General features: G+C 54.6%; 1 long non-coding RNA gene across 1 annotated transcript; it reads right to left on the minus strand.

Annotated features, from left to right (window-relative positions):
* Positions 1-13,999: 13,999 nt before the first annotated feature.
* LOC309850440 lies at positions 14,000-15,568 on the minus strand. Its single transcript, XR_014304237.1, has 3 exons — positions 15,412-15,568; positions 14,778-14,907; positions 14,000-14,071 (listed from the first exon to the last, which is right to left on the minus strand). It is a non-coding gene; the product is annotated as an uncharacterized lncRNA (long non-coding RNA).
* Between the last annotated feature and the right edge of the window lie 1,850 nt (positions 15,569-17,418).

The raw sequence follows: 17,418 nt of genomic DNA on the forward strand, positions 1-17,418 counted from the left end.
ACAAGGCACTGATTCCCAGAAAAAACCTTGTAGGACCTTGGGGGGGTGGGGGGGTGGGGGGGCGAGGAGGAAGCTGGGTGCAGGAGGGGTATTGGGAAGGCACCCACCCCAGAGTCCTGGCCATAATTAGCACACCTGTGGCCAATTTCCCATCCCCTCTCAGGCCTCAGTTCCCACATCTGTACCAGGGAATGGTTGTGCTAAGTGCTGATTTCAAAGGGCTCTGATGTTCTGGGGTTCTGTGGGCCTGAGAAGTCACAAGTTGCAGCTCTATCTGTGACCTTGGGCTTGAGGGGGCCCTAGGAGTCCTAGCTCTCTACCTGGGTGCTGGAGGCTCCACAAGGGCAGAATTGGTTCATCCTTACCGTCTGTAATCATGTAGAGTCTCAGCAGGTGACCTCATGGAGTGATCCAACACTTTGGCGCTCCTGGGCCCTGCACCCCCCTTCTCTTTCAATCACACACACACACACACACACACACACACACACACCTCCCTTGGGGGCCGGATTCCTGGGCCCCAGGTGGGGGGTGGCTGCTCCAGGCTGCAGACATTGTCCACATTCCTCCCCAAGGTCAGGTGCCTTCCCCACATTGGCTCTGAAATGTCCCTGCCAGCCCCAGTCGTCCCGGAGAGGGAGGAGGGACTTAGGGAGGACGAGGGTCCTACTTGGCTGACAACTGAAGCTGCAAGGTGACAAGTCCAAGAAAAGGGGACAGATCAGCCCCAGTCACGAGTCCTCCACAGAAAGGAGGGAACCACCCAGGCCCCATTTTGACAGGGAGGCATCTAGAAAAGCCGTGCTGTGCCCTGAGGGGGGAGCTGGGTTCTGTGCCTCCGAGGGTCACCGACACTTTCTTGTTTGTGTCTGAGCCTCTCCTTCCCTCTATAAAAAGGGGGTGCCTTGTCCCCACTCCACATCTGCCTCCTTTTCCCACCACACAGTTTCCCGGGGCAGCCTGTTCTGCAGGGGACCATCCTCCTTCAGACTGCAGGACCAACAGAGCCAGGCCCCTTCCCGGAGGATCTGTCCTGTGAGGCCTAGCCCCACACATGGGGGTCCAGGCAGCTTGGTCAGACCACGTGCAGCCCCCGATGGGGACAGTCGCAGACACATTTTTGCCTGGTTGGTGCGCTCGCCCTCCAGCAGTGCTGGGCTGATGAGCGGCCGGCCTGGAGCAGCACTGGGGACTGTGCCCGCACAGAGCTGGCCTTCCTGGCGGCTGGGGAGGGAAGATCCAGGGGCAGCAGCGGCCCTCGCAGGCACCAAGCCCTCTTGACAGCGCAGCAGAGGCTGGTGACTCAACCTTGCTGCTCCAGGTTCCTCCAGTTTTCTTGGGGTGATTCTAGGGTGCGGAGGGAGGGGGCAGAGGGAGAGACCGGGGGCCACAGGGTGGGGAAGAGAGAGCTGGGGCTGGGGCGCATGGAAGGTTCCTGATGGCAGGCCTCATTCCCCCATTGGAGCGGAGGCCATGAAGGCCATGAAGTGAGGTTCAGATCCCAATATTCTAGCCTGGGTTTTGGAGCCCGTCAGCCTGGGCTCAAGTCCCAGCATGGCCACCCGCTCACCCTGGACAAAGCTCCGGCTGCTCTCAGGGGCATCTCCTCAGCCATGGATAGGAGGACAGGCTCGCGGGTCTAGGGTACAAGAAGGAAAACCTGCGTGAGGCTTCAGCACAGCACCTAGAATGCGGCCAGAGACTAGCTCAAGGCAGTTGTAATGACTCTTCATTTCTGACCCCAGGGGATGTTCAAGTGTGAAAGAATTGCCCGGAAGTGTAAGACAGACCTTGCAGAAAATGTCAAGGCTGAGGGTGACGTGGGGCTTTGGCCTCTGATCCCTCACAACTCCCCTCTCCCAGGAGCTGAGAACCTTCTTACAGCAGAGGCCTCCCACCTTAGTCTGATGGACAAAGCTGGCCCAGTCCCCAGGGGTCAGGCCCCAGCTTGAGGGAGGGGATCCAAGGAGGCCTGCTCTGCCCAGGTCAGCTGTCACCACCACCCCGGTCCCGCCAGCCCGGTGTGGGTTCCGGAATCAGCATCCAGAGCCCCAGGTTTGAGTGGAGACTCAGCCACTCCCTGTCTGTGAGGTCATGGGCCTCAGTTTCCTCATCGGAAATGTGATGATATTTGTGTTACCCAAGTGGCAGGACTTTCCTGAGGCTCAGAGGAGACATTCCATGTAGGTGCCTGCTCCAGGCCACCCCCAGCTCTGTCCTAGGGGAGCTCCTTGTAAGGCTGCTGCTGGGCCATCTGGGGCCTCCAGAGAGGGCTCTGACCTCCTTGTGGGCAGCGCCGGGCAGGGCTTGAAAAAGTGGCTGGTAAGTGACCCCTCTGCCTGCCGGGTTGTGGCCAACCTCCCAGTGCAAATGAAAGGAGGAAGCTCGGCCCCCACCCAGTGCGCTGGCACGGCCTTTGGGGAGGGAGGGGAGGCCAGGACTTGCCCCAGCGCATCCAGACCTGCAGGCAGGACCTGAGTCAGCCAGAAGGGCCGTCTAGGTTGGTGAGGGCAACACTGACTCCCACACTCAGCTCCGCCCAGGAGCTGCTCCTCCCGGGAGCCGCTCTCCCTCCCTGGCAGCCCATCCCTGGCCTTCGACTCCCGTCTCCCAAGGCCAACTGTCCAAATGACATATCCTGGCCCCTGCGGGGCTGCCCCGGCCCCCTCCACTATGCCCCAGCCTCCAGGCAGCCACCCACCAAGTTGGCTGTGCTTCCAAATGCACCCAGAAGACATGACCCACACTCCTAGTGCCTGGGCTCTGCTGCCCGTGCATCTTCCCGCTAAAGGCTGTCTGTATCCTTGACTGTTCCTGCAGCAATTCCAGCTCATGGGCGATGACCCTGAAGTAGATGCTCCAGAAAGATCTGGGTGTCTCTGGCTTGTCTGGGGGCTCTGGTCTCTGGTCTCCCGCAGGAAGGCTGAGTTGGCTCGTTCCCACCCTCTTGGGTGCCCTGAGTAAGAAAACACTCACTTTACTGGAGTTGGGTCCTCTTGCCCGTGTTCTAGTTGAGGTCAGCCCCGAGCACCCGGAGTTGGGGTGGAGGGGAGGAGAGGGTTTCCCACGAAACTGGGCACTAAATGAACTCCTGCAAAAGATGAATCACCAACACAGACCAGTTATGTGTCTCTGACCGGACCTCCTTCCTCATCTTCTCAGCCAGGCGGGCCTGGTTGGGCCTCAGTTAGGAAGACCTGAGAGATGCTATATGGTTGCTTAGAAGAAAGGGGCTGAAAGGAGGTCCCCTTCCTTCCTCTCCTTCCTCTTCTTCCTCTGCTCATCCCGGAACTCTCATCAGAGTTTGGAGGCCGAGGGTCCAGGTGTGTGGCCTCCTTACCACCCTGCCTGAGGTTCAGTGAAATTTCAGAAACACGATTTAGAGCAGTAAGTAAAGAAAGACACGGTCCCTGGCCTTGAGGAGCTCATAGCCTAGTGGACACACGCGTGTATGCACACACAGGCACACGTGCGCGTGCGTGCGCACACACACACACACACACACACACACACACATACTTCTCTGAAACACGGCAGAGAGATAAATGCTGGAGCCGGGACTGGGGTGGGAGGTCCCGGGAGAGAGGGCGTCAGGAAAGTTTTGGAGGTTTCTCAGGGTGGGAAAGAGGCGAGAAAGCTGAGTGTCCCACAGCCGATGTTTTGGGGCAGGTGCTGGGTCTGCAGGCCGGGTACCAGGCATCATTTTGTGGCAGGAAGGGGTATGTGGCTTAGGCCTCAGCACTGCCCAGACAACTCCCCAGAAGCTGGGAGGCTGGGGAAGGGCTTTCTGAGTCTGCTGCACCGGGAAGGAGCAGGAATGAGGACAGCTGTCAGAGAGGAAAGGAAACGCCCACCCAGAACTTCTGGGGCTTGGGGGCTAACACTCAGCCATGCTGTGTGATGCCAAGCAGGTCATGGAAACTCTCTGGGGCGTCAGGGTCTCCAAGGCTACATAGAAGAAGAACTTAGAAAGGAGAGGTTGATGTTGCTAATGAGTCTCTGGGAAGATCCCAAAAGGGGTCCCTGCACAAACCTAACTCAAGGACAAGCCCCCTGTGGAGTGGAGGGGAGTCTTGGTTTGGCTGACGTCTATGAGCAGCACCTGTGCTGACAGGGGAGTCAGAGGGAACAGGGAGAGGCCCAGGACCCAGTTCTTTTTCTTTCCTTTTTCTTTTTTAAAAAGTTGGCTCCACAACCAGTGTGGGGCTTGAACTCATGACCATGAAATCAAGAGAGGCACGCTCTACCCATTCAGCCAGCCAGGCGCCCTTGAGGCCCATGTTCTAACCACCACAGGAATCCTCACTGCTGGATGCTCAGGCTGGGGGGTGCGGTGCCAGGGGAGCCCAGGTGTCTCAGGGGCGTGAGAGGAGCCGGGTGGGCTCCTTGGGGACATCCTGGCCTCCCTCTCTCCCTCCCCCACGGGTGGGGCTACGGATGAAAGAGATATCAGGATTGTCCTCTCTGCTTGGCAGCTCTAAGACTGAAAAGGAGGTAGTGGCTTCCACACACAGCCATGGTCTCCTCAGGTATGATTTGACGGTGGGGGAAAGCCCCAGCCTGGCCCAAAGTCATGGCCGACTCGATCCCTTTTTCTGTCTGGGAACTTTTCAGCTAAAAATGTTGTGTGCGCTGATTCATTGGATCTTCACCTCAACCCTGGAGGGTGGCAAACCCTACAGATGAGGAAACTGAGTCTCAGCGAGATGAGGGAACTTCCTAATGGGCACAGCTGGGGGTTGGCAGACCGGGGACGGAGCTGGGCTTGCGGACGGCACCATCGCTCTGAACTAAAGTCTGATGCCCGTGGATGGGCGACCTGTTGTGGCAGGTGACCTGAGAAGGGGTAAAACCAACAGGCAGTTACCTCTTAGTATGAATGAGTTTATCCCATTAAACACTTTCTTTACTCTGCCAGAGAAAGATAAGATAAGATTGGGTGGTGTTGGGGGGGTGGGGAAGCTGAGAAAAAAAAAAAAAAACACAAAAAACTTTCAAAGAGTTGGGAATAGAAGACAAAACTTATACAAACGCCATTGACTTCTTGTTTTTCTGAGCTGGGTCCTTGAAGCCCCAGAGTGTAATGCTAGGTTCCAGAAGAGAAAGGCCCGGGGTGGGGGTTGGGGTGGGGGAGATGGTCCCAAGGAGACATTCATGTCTGTGTTCACCAAACCCGTAAGAGTATTTGCTTTGTGTAACAGAAGGAGGATGCTGGGGTGAGCTGCCCCCGGACTTTTCTTCTTTGAGCATCTTGAAATCTACCCCTAAAGAAAGATGAAAACAGACAACAGTACAGCTTGGTAACTGCTAATATGGGGTCATGGTGTAAGGAAGAGCGGATAGCTGCCAGAGGGGAGCTGGGCTGGCCAAGTTCTCTTCACTTGATGACAAATCCTTTGTCAGATGTTTTTCACCCAACCCAGAGCCTCATAAACCTTCTAGCCGGCAAGTCCGCTTCGTGGCCTTACTTAAGTCCCTCTTGCCAACAGCGCCCGGTAGGGCTGGCCGTGCCTGTGATCACCCTGTGACCTCAGCAGCTAGCTGCAGGTCCGTGCATGGGGCCTTGATGGAACCTCTGGCCGATGCTCCCATTATACAGATGAGGGAATGGAGGCCCAGAAATGGGAATTGACTGCCCAAGGTCATCACAGTCAGGGGTTGTTGAGCCTAGGCTCCCGCCTGCAGGAGATGTCCCCACCATGACACACACACAGGGGAGGAGTGAGGCTTGAGAAGGAGGCACCCCCATGCTCCGTGCATGGTCCTAGATGGAAGGTCAGGTGATGTGGGGGAAGCGGAGGGGGCGCTGGCCCCATCCTGAATGCAGGACGCTCTGAAGCCAGGGAAGAGGGACAGGGGAGGGGAGAAAGCTCTTGTCAGCAGGGCTCAGATGGTGGCCAGGCAGGAAGCTGACTTCTAAGACTCAGCATCATCCTCAGTCTTATTGGACCCTCACAAGCTACGGTTATTTAAAACAAAATTTAAATGAGAGGCACCTGGGTGTTCTGCCTTCAACTCAGGTCATGATCCCCAGGTGATAGGATCAAGCCTTGCATCAGGCTCCCTGTTCGGTGGGGAGCCTGCGTCTCCCTCTGCCCTTCACCTTGCTTGGGTTCCCTCTCTCACAGTGTCTCTCTATCAAATAAATAAATAAAATCTTAAAAAAAAAAAAAACTTAAAATTAAATGAGTCAATAGTAAGCAAAATTAGAAATTCATTTCCTTGGCTATACCAGCCACATTTCGAGTGCTCAGTAGCCATGTGTGACCAGCTCCTGCTGTGTTGGACAGCACGGGCCGAGAACATCATGGCAGATGTTTGTACTGGGAAAGTGCAATTCCAGACATGTTACAGATGTAATCTCATTTAAAAATATTCTTCTGGGGCGCCTAGGTGGCTCAGTGGGTTAAAACCTCTGCCTTCGCCTCAGGCCCTGATCCTAGGTTCCTGGGATCGAGCCCCACATTGGGCTCTCTGCTCGGCAGGGAGCCTGCTTCCCCCTCTCTCTCTGCCTGCCTCTCTGACCACTCGTGATCTCTCTCTCTGTCAAATAAATAAATAAATAAAATATTAAAAAAAAAAGAAAATAATAAAAGTATTCTTCTGAGTTTCATTAATACATTTTTGTTGTAGAAAATTTAACAAGGAGGGGTCCCTGGGTGGCATCTGACTTCAGCTCGGGTCATGATCTCGGTGTCCTGGGATCGAGTCCGGCTTTGGGCTCCCTGCTCAGTGGGGAGTCTGCTTGTCTCCCTCCCCCTTCCTCTGGCCCTCCTCCCACTTGTGCACATGCTCTCTCTTTCTCTCAAATAAATAAATAAAATCTTAAAAAAAGAAAATTTAACAAAGAAACTCAAACCACAAGTGATCCCCCCATTAGCATTTGACCTACGGCCTCCCAGTCTTATTCTTCCTTTAAATGAAAATTCAAATCACGCACATTGAAAAACTGCAAACAGTATAGGGGCACAGAGAGTAAAATTATCCCTCAAGAAACCCCACTCCAGGGGCGCCTGGGTGACTCAGTGGGTTAAAGCCTCTGCCTTCGGCTCAGGTCATGATCCCAGTGTCCTGGGATAGAGCCCCGCATCGAGCTCTCTGCTCAGCAGGGGGCCTGCTTCCTCCTCTCTCTCTGCCTGCCTCTCTGCCTACTTGTGATCTCTGTCAAATAAATAAATAAAATCTTAAAAAAAAAAAAAAAAAGGTAAATCCAGGATTTGCATTTACATCTTTAAAAAAAAAAAAAAAAAAGAATCCCACTCCAGAGGAAAGCGCCATCAGCAGCCTGGCGCACCGTCCTCTCTGCCCCACCATCTCGTGGACTCGGAGGGGCCGCCTTCACCACACCACCCGTTCGCTGTCTCTTGCTGTCAACAGCTTCAAGACTCCCAGTCCTTCCCCTTCCATGAACCCAAAGCTGCAGGCACAGCCGAGGAATCTCAAGGCTGGGGGTGGGGGGCGGTGGTCCCTGCCCTCAGAGCAGCCCCCTCAGCTGCCTCTGCTTTGGACCCTCTCGGCACCTTCTGCCGGAGAAGCCCCTTCTTCCCCTTCCCCCCTCCTCGGCTCCCTGCTCCTCGGGTTCTGTCCTTCTAGCTCCGGGGCCCGCGCCATTTCTCCCAGCCATGGAGCCAGCAGAATATAGCAGAGGGGTCAAGGGCATGGCCCTGGGATCAGTTAAGGGTCTGCAGCCTGCCAGGATCCCAGGACCCTGCCCGGCGTGGCTAGGCTCCCTCTGTCTGTTGTTCTCACCTGCAGCGGGGACATGACCCGTGACAGTGCCTCCTTCCGTGTTGCTCTGAGACCTGAGTGAGAGGATCGATGCAAAACACTGCGTCGGGAGATGGATAGTGTCATCGTCTTACAGCAGATAGGACGGAGGCTCAGGGAGGTCTAGGCCCCTCTCAAGCTCCTGGTGGCAGGAGGGGGCAGAAACCTGGTTCTTGTCCCCTGTCTGTCTGGCTCCAAAGCCCCTGCCGCTGTCTCTGCAGGGCATCCCAGGTCTCAACCTGCCCCTAAGCTCCAGAGCATATGCATCCGGGTCCACAGACAAGCCGCGAGGCAAGGGAGGCAACAGCAGGACTACAGGGTGGGCCTCAACCTCTGACTTTTCCCCGAGCTGGTGGCCTTGGAGGGCCACAGTCCCCTGGGAGGACCTGTATGATGGTCCTCCTTCCGGCAACTTCCCACAGCTCTATGTCTCCACCTCTGCAGACCTCAGTTTCCCCTACAGATAACAACCTTGTCTGTCACCTGCTCTTATGTGACTTCCGACTCTAGGAGACATCAGGGACCCAGACTTGGGCTTGACAGGGGTAGGAGGCCAGCTGTGCCCCTCAGACCAGACCAAGCACTGGAGAGGGGCAGGGGTGGCCGCTGTGGACACCAACCCCACATTACCTTTGCTCTCCCCAAGCTCCCCTGGGCCCCAAGGTAGGGTGGGGTGCTCGACAGGCTTGCTGGGTGAGAGCAGGTTTGGAAGGAGTTTAGGAAGGGTGTGGCTGGCAGGCTCAGGCTCAGGTGTGATCACTAGAGAGGGGGGCACACCTTCCAGACAGGGCAGGGTGGCCTCTCCCACAGGCCCGCTGCATGACCCCCACAAGCCCTCAGCAAGGGGTGAGCAGAGCTGGACACCTTCCTCCATCCACGTCCACCCGATGCCAGCTCACCAGCCCTGCCTTCCCAGGTGGTGGGTGAGGAGGGCCAGGGATCCAAGCTCCGATGGCCGCCAGAGCTAGAAGGACGGGAGTGGGGAACTTGTCCTCACAGGCCTAGCTGGCCAGCGGCTCTGTTTCCCCCAGCCACCCTCCCCCAGAGGGAGCAGGAGTAGACAATGGCCACCGGTGACTCACCCATGAGCCATCTTCCCAACCCCACCCCCCACCTCAGGCCCATCCCGTGAGAGCCCAAGCTGTCCTCCTTGGGGGCTGGAGACCAGCCTTCCTTGGTTGCCAGCGTCCTCTCTCCTTGCCCAGCCTGCTGCCCGCTCTGCACAGCACCCTGCTTCAGGGTCCCTGGAGGGAGGGCTTTGATCCCAGCAGCCCCAGGTGGTCGGAAGAGACTCCTCTGGGAAAGCCAGCAGAGGCCGCAGGGGCCTGCTCTCTCTGGTCTGGCTACCCTGCCCCACCCCCCTCCCCAGGGCCTTACCCACTGTCTCTCAAGTCCCTGCATGGTCCTTGTTCTTTCTCCATCTTCTCCCGGGACAGAGCTTAGAATCCGCCTGCAATTTATTTCCTTCCAGGAGGCCAAACAGTTGAAGCAGTGAGAAGTCCCAGTTAATCCACCTCATGCAGGCCAGAGCTCACTGTTAGAAAGTATTTCCTTTTGCTGAATTACGATCATCCTCTCTGTAGAATCCACTAGACAGCACTTCAGGAATGTGATGTCCATTCCCAATCCCCATTTATTCTCAGATTCTTCGCTTGGAACCCAGTGCCCTCAGTTCTCAGTTCTTCCTCCTCAGATTGGTTTTAAAACCTTTCGACAGTTTGGCCCTTGTCCCCTGGAAACATTTCCATTGATCTGAGTTCTTCTTGGAACATGGTGTCTAGAAGGAGGCGTGGCACTGCGGCCAGAGCCCCGTCACACGGAGCGGGAGTGGAACATCACCTCCCAGCTGGCACAAGGAGACTGTCGGGAGCCCTATCGTCTGGCTGGCTGCGCCGAACTTGGGAACCCTCCTCGGCGTTTTTGGAACCACGCAGCTGCTTAGCCATGTTCAGGTTGGATGGCTATGCGTCGGTCACCCTGGCCCATGTGACTGCTGTCTCCACAGGCTTGCAGGACTCTCTGTCTGCCTGGTTGTGAGGGGCTCTCCTGGCAGATGGGGCCCATGGCGGGAGCCCAAGCCTCGGGCTGTGGCTCTTCATAGGTTTTTAATTAATTAATTTATTTAAAATACTTTATTTATTTATTTGACAGAGAACTACACAGCAAGAGAGGGGGAACACAAGCAGGGGGAGTGGGAGGGGGAGAAGCAGGCTTTGCACCGAGCAGGGGGCTGGATATGGAACTCGATCCCAGGACCCTGGAATCATGACCTGAGCTGAAGGCAGCCGCTTAAGACTACCTTCTTTCTACTGAGCCACCCGGGCGCTCCTCTTCATGGGTTTTTACTCGTGGACTCCCTTGAGGGCCTGGTGGGAAACTCTGTATTCTCTTCCCAGAAAAATGGACCTCCTCAAAAATTCTGCAAATTGGTACCAGCACATCCTACGTGCCATCACTGGACTCCAGATCAGGAATCTCCATCCAGAAGCTGATGTCTGAAAACTGAACCCTGAGACAGTCTCCCTGTCCACACTGTGGGGCCCCGGGCACATTTCAAGAGCTGTGTTTGACAGCTCACCAAGGATGCTCCGTGCATCACCTCCTACAAATCCCGGAGTAAGGCCTTATGACTGAACACACAGGAGGTCAAGGCCCATAGAGGTCCAGCGACTTGCTCAAGGTCACGGAACCCGTCTGGACAGAGTCCTGCTAGACTCTTCTACTAACATGGGGCCTCCCGCCTCCCAGTGGGGGGCACACAGAGGAGAAACAGCTGCTGCTGGCTGTGGGGAGACCGGTCCTGCACACGCCCAGTGAGCAGGTGAGCTGTAGGTTTTAGAGGTCTCCTTCCTGGCAAAGGCAGAGAAGGGCCAGGCAGCCAGGCTGTGACTTGTAGGAGGGGAGGGACAGGGCAGAAACCAGGCCTGGAGCCTGAACCCCAGGAACCCAAGGGACAGAGAAAGAGACCCTGGACCCCTTCCTTCCCTCCCTCCAGGTGCGTGCAGACCCTTCCCTTGGCAGGAGCGCCCCCCACCCCCACCCTCCCCGCCACACCGGTGAGAATGAAATGTGGTCAGGGAGGAGGCAAGGTTCAGGATAGAGTACAACCGAGTGGATGAGGTTTACACACAGACACCACACTTGACTATTTGAGGTCAGGATTGAATTGCTAAGACATTCTCGCTTCCCCCAACCCACTTACTTGACCCAGAAAACTCAGCCAGCAGGGCCCAGCTCACTCCCTTCAGGACGCTTTTCCCTTGTGCCCCTTGGCAGAGGGCCTTGCTCCCTCCACCCAACCCCGTGTTCAGAACCTGCTCAGGCACTGCCCAGTTACTCTCTGACCCCTCTAAGGGTTGTGCCCCCAGCAGGCTGGAGTTCCGGACCCCGTATCTCCCCTTGGCCCCCTGGCAGGAAGGGCTCAGTTCATGTCGGTTCCAGAAGCTCTAGATTCCAGGAAGGAGAAACTGTTCTGTGACTTTAAGCTGGGTTCCAGACCTCCAAGGTCAAAGTAGACCAGTCCTCCCCTGCTTCCCTCCCTCACTGGAAAACCAATAATGGTGTTTACAAACCCTCTGAAAAAGCATCTAACTGCTTTTCCAGGGTTGTGATAGGTGAAGGAGAAGGCTCCAGAGAGAAAAACTGTCCTTTGGCTGTTCTTCCCCAAACCAGGTTCTTTTCTCTGTGCAGCAGGTGACAAAGTGGAGCCTAGGAGGGGTCTGGAGCTTGCCCTGTTTCTCTGCAGGTTTGCAGCCTGGGCCAGCACTGGGGCGCTGCCGAGGGAGGGCCTCAGCTTCGCTTGGCCCTTCCATTATGAACTCTTGTCACGGTGAGTTCATGGGATCATATGGGTTTTATGTTTCTGTCTCCTCCACCGGACTCGCAGGCTTTCCAGAAGGCAGGAACTGCGTTTCCATCCATCCGGGATCCTCGGGGCTGGGGACAATGTCGAGGACGCAGTTGAGAAAATTTAAAAGCATGGTCGCCTCCCTGCCAGTCCTCTTTAGGAGGCACAACTGTCTCTTCACGGAAAGGGCTTCTTAGAGCTCCCTGAGGCTGGTGGGAAGAGGGACACATCACTGGTCCCTTTTCCCTTCATTCTCTTAGCTGGAGGGGAGGGCGCTTCTCTGGGTTGCTCCTGAAGCCAGTTCTTGGTCTCTGCTTATTTCTAAACCCAAACTTCTTGGGTCTTCTGGCTGCCTGGCCCAAAACCCTAATCCTCAAGCTGTACCTCCGCACAGCCCCACCCAGAGTCCCCCTGAGCCTCCCCACAACCCTTGACTCAACCTCAGCTATGACTATTTTTAGCAGAGCTCACCAGCAGAGGAGAGGAGAATGACCTCATGGCCTCATGTTTTGGACATCCTCCCCTGCCCCCACCCACTGTCATCTCCCCACTGCCACTTCCCTCTTGAAATAATAGCAACCTAAGAGGTGTTTCGCTTTCTACAGCTTTGACTTTTCATCCACGAGCACCTAGGTTTCTAGGAGGGTGAGTCGTGGCGCCCGGCTCATGGAAGATCCTTTGTCCCCCACCCCCACTCCCCACCCCCCCCACCCCCGTCCAGGCCGGGACCCTTAGTCCCACACACTCACACACGGAGAAGCCAGCAGCACATTCGCTTTCTGAAAAGCTGTCCAGGATAGGGAATCATCCACCCCTTCCTGGATCAGAATCCTGATGTCTGATTCAAATTCTTCTCAGTCTAACCTAAATCTTTCCTGCCATCAGGGTTGCCAGATTTTGTAAATAAAAACACAGAATGTGCATTTAAATTTGAATTTCGGGAGTGCCTGGGTGGCTCAGTTGGTTGAGCTTGGAGTACTGTTGATCTCAGCTCAGGTCTTGATCTCAGGGCCGTGAGTTCAAGCCACGTGCTGGGCTCCATGCTGCGTGTGGAGCCTACATAAAAAAATAAATAAAAAGAAATAAATTTGAAATTCAGATAGACAACAAATAATTTTTTAGTTCAGCATATTCCAGGCAATATTAAAGGGCACCTGCATGGCTCAGTTGGTTAAGCATCTGACTTTAGCTCAGATATGTGATCCCGGGGTCCTGGGATTGAGCCCGCATTGGGCTCCCTGCTCAGCGGGAAGCCTGCTTCTTCCTCTCCCACTCCCCTTGCTTGTGTTCCCTCTCTCCTGTGTCTCTCTCTGTCAAATAATAAATAAAATCTAAAAAAAAAAAAAAAAAATTAAATACTTGTTCGTTTATTTTCAAATATCAGTTAAAAAGTAGTAGTAATAACTCATTACATGTTTACACGAACAAAACATTTCTACAAAAATAAACTTTATCCAAACAAACAAGCAAAAATAGTGAGAGGAGAAGCATTGTTGTACATTGTTGCAAATGTTTTAAATGTCTGGCTTCATGAAAGAAAGCTAGATTCTTTTCTTGAAAATTAAAAAAAGTTAAATTGTGGTAGAAAATGCATAGCAAGAAATTCACCATCTTAATCATTTTTTAAAAGATTTTATTTATTTATTTGACAGAGAGAGAGAGAGATCACAAGTAGGCAGAGTGGCAGGGGGAAAGGAAGCAGGCTTCTCACTGAGCAAGGAGCCCGAAGAGAGGCTTGATCCCAGGACCCCAAGACATGACCTGAGCCAAAGGCAGAGACTTAACCCACTGAGCCACCCAGGTACCCCACATCTTAATCATTTTTAAATGTACACAGCGTTAAGTACAATTACATTCTCGAACAGAATTGGATGCTTACATCTCTTTCAGCATTCCATCTGTTGTAACAACACACATCAGGAAGGCCCTGGAAAATTCCACAGTACACTTATTAGAGAATCAGGAGGAAAAGGTCAATGATATAGTCATATTGTTAATAAAACCGTTTTAACCTCATGTATCCTTGTATCTTCTGGAAGGATTTGGGGAGTACCGCTAGGGGTCCCCCAGACCACTATTTGGGAACTGGGGTTCTAAGCAACACCAGAGACTTCAGTGAGGATCAGTACCAGTTCTTTTGCCTAAAATTAATCCGAGGTGGGGATGTGCTGACACTGAACGCATCATTTAACGTGATTCTGTGCTGGTTCTTCTTTCTGAGCTAAGTTGTGGGGGTGGAAGGAAGCTGAGGCTGGACCTCACTCACTGCCCCAACAGGGGTGGAAAAGTGGGTCTAATGAGATGCTGATCCAAGGGGCCTGGGCATAGGGCGCACGTGGACTAAGTTGACTCAGCTGACAGAGATGCTCATTTAAGGCCATGGGACACACATGGACCAAGCTGACGCCGCTGAGAGAGAGTTGCAACCCTGCCTCATCTTGAGGCTCTGAGAGGCATCTAAAGAAGGTAAACCAGGGGTGGCTCAGGTCACCATCTTGGGGTTGTGAGATCGAGCCCCGTGTCGGGCTCCCTGCTTGGCGGTGAGTCTGCTCCGGATTCTCTCCCTGCCTCTCCCTGGGCCTCTCCCCCTGCCCCCTAGCTCTCTCTAAAATAAATAAATAGCTCTTTAAAGTAAATAAATAAATAAATAAATAATAAAGAAGGTAAACCCCTCCAGGCAGGGAGAAAAGAATGGAGGAGCCTGATGGTAGCTCTGGTTCCTTGGGAACAGGGTTGGTGAGCCTGCTGCTTGCTGCCCCACCCTACCCCCAACCAGGGCTGGCAGGGAAGGGAGGGATGGAGGTAGCCAGCTCTCTCTCTCCGTCCCTCCCTGGTGTATGTCTACTCCTTGTGACCCCTCTGTTTCCCATGAGGGCTAGGTGGGGTAGGAGTGAGTCTGACATAGGCTGTGGCTTTCCTGCATTGTGGCTGGGTGGCCTCAAGGGAGAGCCTGCCCTGGGACCCTGGGCGCCTAGAGCACCCCTTCACCCCGTCCCCCTCTCCCCGGTCAGCAGGGCTTATCCCTTTACTGACAAATCTAGTGACCAAAGAGTGAGGACCCCAAACAGCCAGCGGTCTATCCCTCGTCCACGCAAGCGGCCCGGTCACAGCCAAGTCCAGAGGGACCTGAGCGCCTTACACATTTTCCGTGCCAGACACACACCCTTGGCACGCCCACTGGTGCTGCTCACGATCCTCCCGTAGGTGTTCGTTTATAGCTGCAACTTTATTATATAGGAATTCCTGGAGGGAGGGGACGGTCCCTGGACTGCGTCTGTATTTTCCCCTGGCACCTAGAACAATAGTAAGTTCTCAATGCGTGTTGATGGGTTTACGAGGGGATGGGTTTTCACTGACTTAACTATCCGATTTCCCTTTATAAGGGGCTGGGGCCCGCGAAGCAGGTGGAGACCCTTCATTAAACATTTATTGAGCACCTACTCTCACTCCTTCGCTTTTCTTGGATGAGGTATTGGTTACGGGGTGTGTGGATGGGCAGTCTCGTTGAACCCCTCCAGCAATATGGCTGGTGAGGCCTGAACTAGGAAAGTGACTCTCTGAACTGCTGCCATGTGCTCTGGCTCTAGAAAGGACGCTCTAAGCCAGTGAGATGGTCTCCGTGGCACCACTGATGTGTGTGGGCTTCTCTCCAGAGTCGCGCCGGAGCGAGCCCAGCAGTCATTGAAGACCATTGCCCTAGCACTCCTGACCCACCTGCCACGCTCTCTGAGTTAGCTTCCTGCAGAACTGTGGCTCCCCCCTCTGTGAAACGACCCACAGACGGTGAACGTACTCACCAGCAAACCCAAGTATCTGGTTGGTTTGCCAGCAGTTGCATTTTTCATGGTAAGTCAGGGAATTGGCATTCTGATGTATCTGGAGCTTTGTGAGTCTGGCCTGTTGTAAGCAAGGTTTCCGCAGCAGAGCCGGCGCAGACCCCCAATGGTGAAAAGAACTCAAAAGAAATATGGCCACCAGGTGAGGATCCACTGTGGGGGGGGGGGGGTGACCACAGCTGTCCTTAGACACCACCTGGCCCTTCCCGTGGCTTTTTCATTCCCAGGGAACTGGGCACTAGCAGGGTGGGAGGCAGAGCCTGGAGTGTCCCTTAACAGAGGCAACATTCATGCCAGCAGCAGGCCAGCTTCGAGGATGAAGCTGTTCGGGACACAGCAGTGATCGCGGGGGAGTGTGGCCAGTCCTGCCTCCCTCGCTGGGTCCTCAACTCCAAAGGCAGAGCTGAGTATTTCCACCCGGAAATGGGGCTTTGGCCTCATGGGCTGGGAAAATCCTGGCCGGCAGTGTCTGTTTATCAGGGAAGCTGAGTCAGACCGGAACGCAGTTCCCTGAGAAGCTCTGCTGTTTCTAGAATTCCATTGGTCAAAGGCAGCCTCCCCACCGCACGCCTTCCTGGTCTCTGGGGAATTCCTCTGGGGGAGGACTATGACAGAGTGGGGAGGATAACGGAGGGGAGAGACTGTCCCTTTCCCGAAGACAGCTAAAATCAGAGCTTTTGCCCATTTATGGACTTGAAGCCCCTTCCCCCACCCCAGGATGACTCATTTCCCCCAGCCTGATCTAAATGCCCCAGGAGAGGGGAAATGGTGACATCAAGAAGGTGAGATTAGCTCCAGGGAGAGGAATGGAGCCTGGAGAGACCAGGGAAGCCATGACTGAAAAGGATGGGGCCTTCCAGTGAGGGGAGAATTTTAGAGCCAGAAAGAGGCAGAATGACAGAAAGGCCTGAGCTCCAGAGAGAAGCTGCAGGCCCAGCCGTGTGTGATTCCTGTCAAGGCAGCAGCGAGAAGGCTGCCCATGGAGGGCCAGGGAATCTGCATTTTAACGCCCCTGGCAAGGGGCCCCAGTGACACCAAGGGCTGAGCGCTTACTCCAGGTGAGGACAGAAGCTACCACTTACCTGAAGTAAATTCTCAGCCTTTGGTGTGATTGGAGCCCCATGCCAGGCGTGTTGAAATGCAGATTCCCTGGCCCTCCGTGGGCAGGGCTCAAGCCCCAACCCTCCCGAACCTCCCCCCCGCCCAATCTCCCCCTATCTGAAGCAGGAAGTTCAGAAACACAGGAAGGCACAAGGCGACGTCCATCCCTTTGCCAATGTCAGAGGCAGAGCCCTGGCCCAAGGACAACATTCCTGGCATTTTTATGAAATCCATGAAAGCCTTTGGAGACGGGCAGGGCCAAAGTGTCAGCCCTGGAGGGTCTTGAGGAGTGTCTAGTACAACCTTCTTGTCGTACAGATAGGGAAACCGGGTCTCAGGAAGGTTCGACTGTCTGGAGGACCATTTCTCTCCAACCTTCTCCCCCATCCATAAGAGAAAGCCCTTGGTCCTCTGCAGGAGGAGAAAGCTGATCCCAACCAGGCAAAACTGCCCCCTCCTCAGCTTTCAGGCTCTCCAGCAACTGATGGACTAAGGAAACACCTGCCCTCCGATTCTGTAAAATCCTAGGGTCACAGATTGCCTAGTCAGCACCCAGAGCAGAAAGTTCTTCAAGCAACAACTGGGAAATCTCTATCGCTCAACCAATTCACAACTCTTTCCCAAATTCCAGACTCTTCATACCTCTTATCTGCATTGAGGTCTAAGTGCTCCCTGGCTTCCCCCACAGCCCTCCACGTGTAACCTTTGTCTCAGCGGATGGAAGTCCTCCTTTCAGTCCTTCAGGTTAAAAATCTCGTGGTGTCGACCCCCACCCCCCACCCCCAGCTGTTCTCAACACGCAGCTAGAGGAACTTTAAAGAAAAATGTCCAATGGAGCCCCTCCCTGCCTTTGTTCAGAACTCTCCC

This window comes from Mustela nivalis, assembly GCF_964662115.1.
Source record: "Mustela nivalis genome assembly, chromosome: 16".
In the NCBI taxonomy this organism is placed as follows: domain Eukaryota; kingdom Metazoa; phylum Chordata; class Mammalia; order Carnivora; family Mustelidae; genus Mustela; species Mustela nivalis.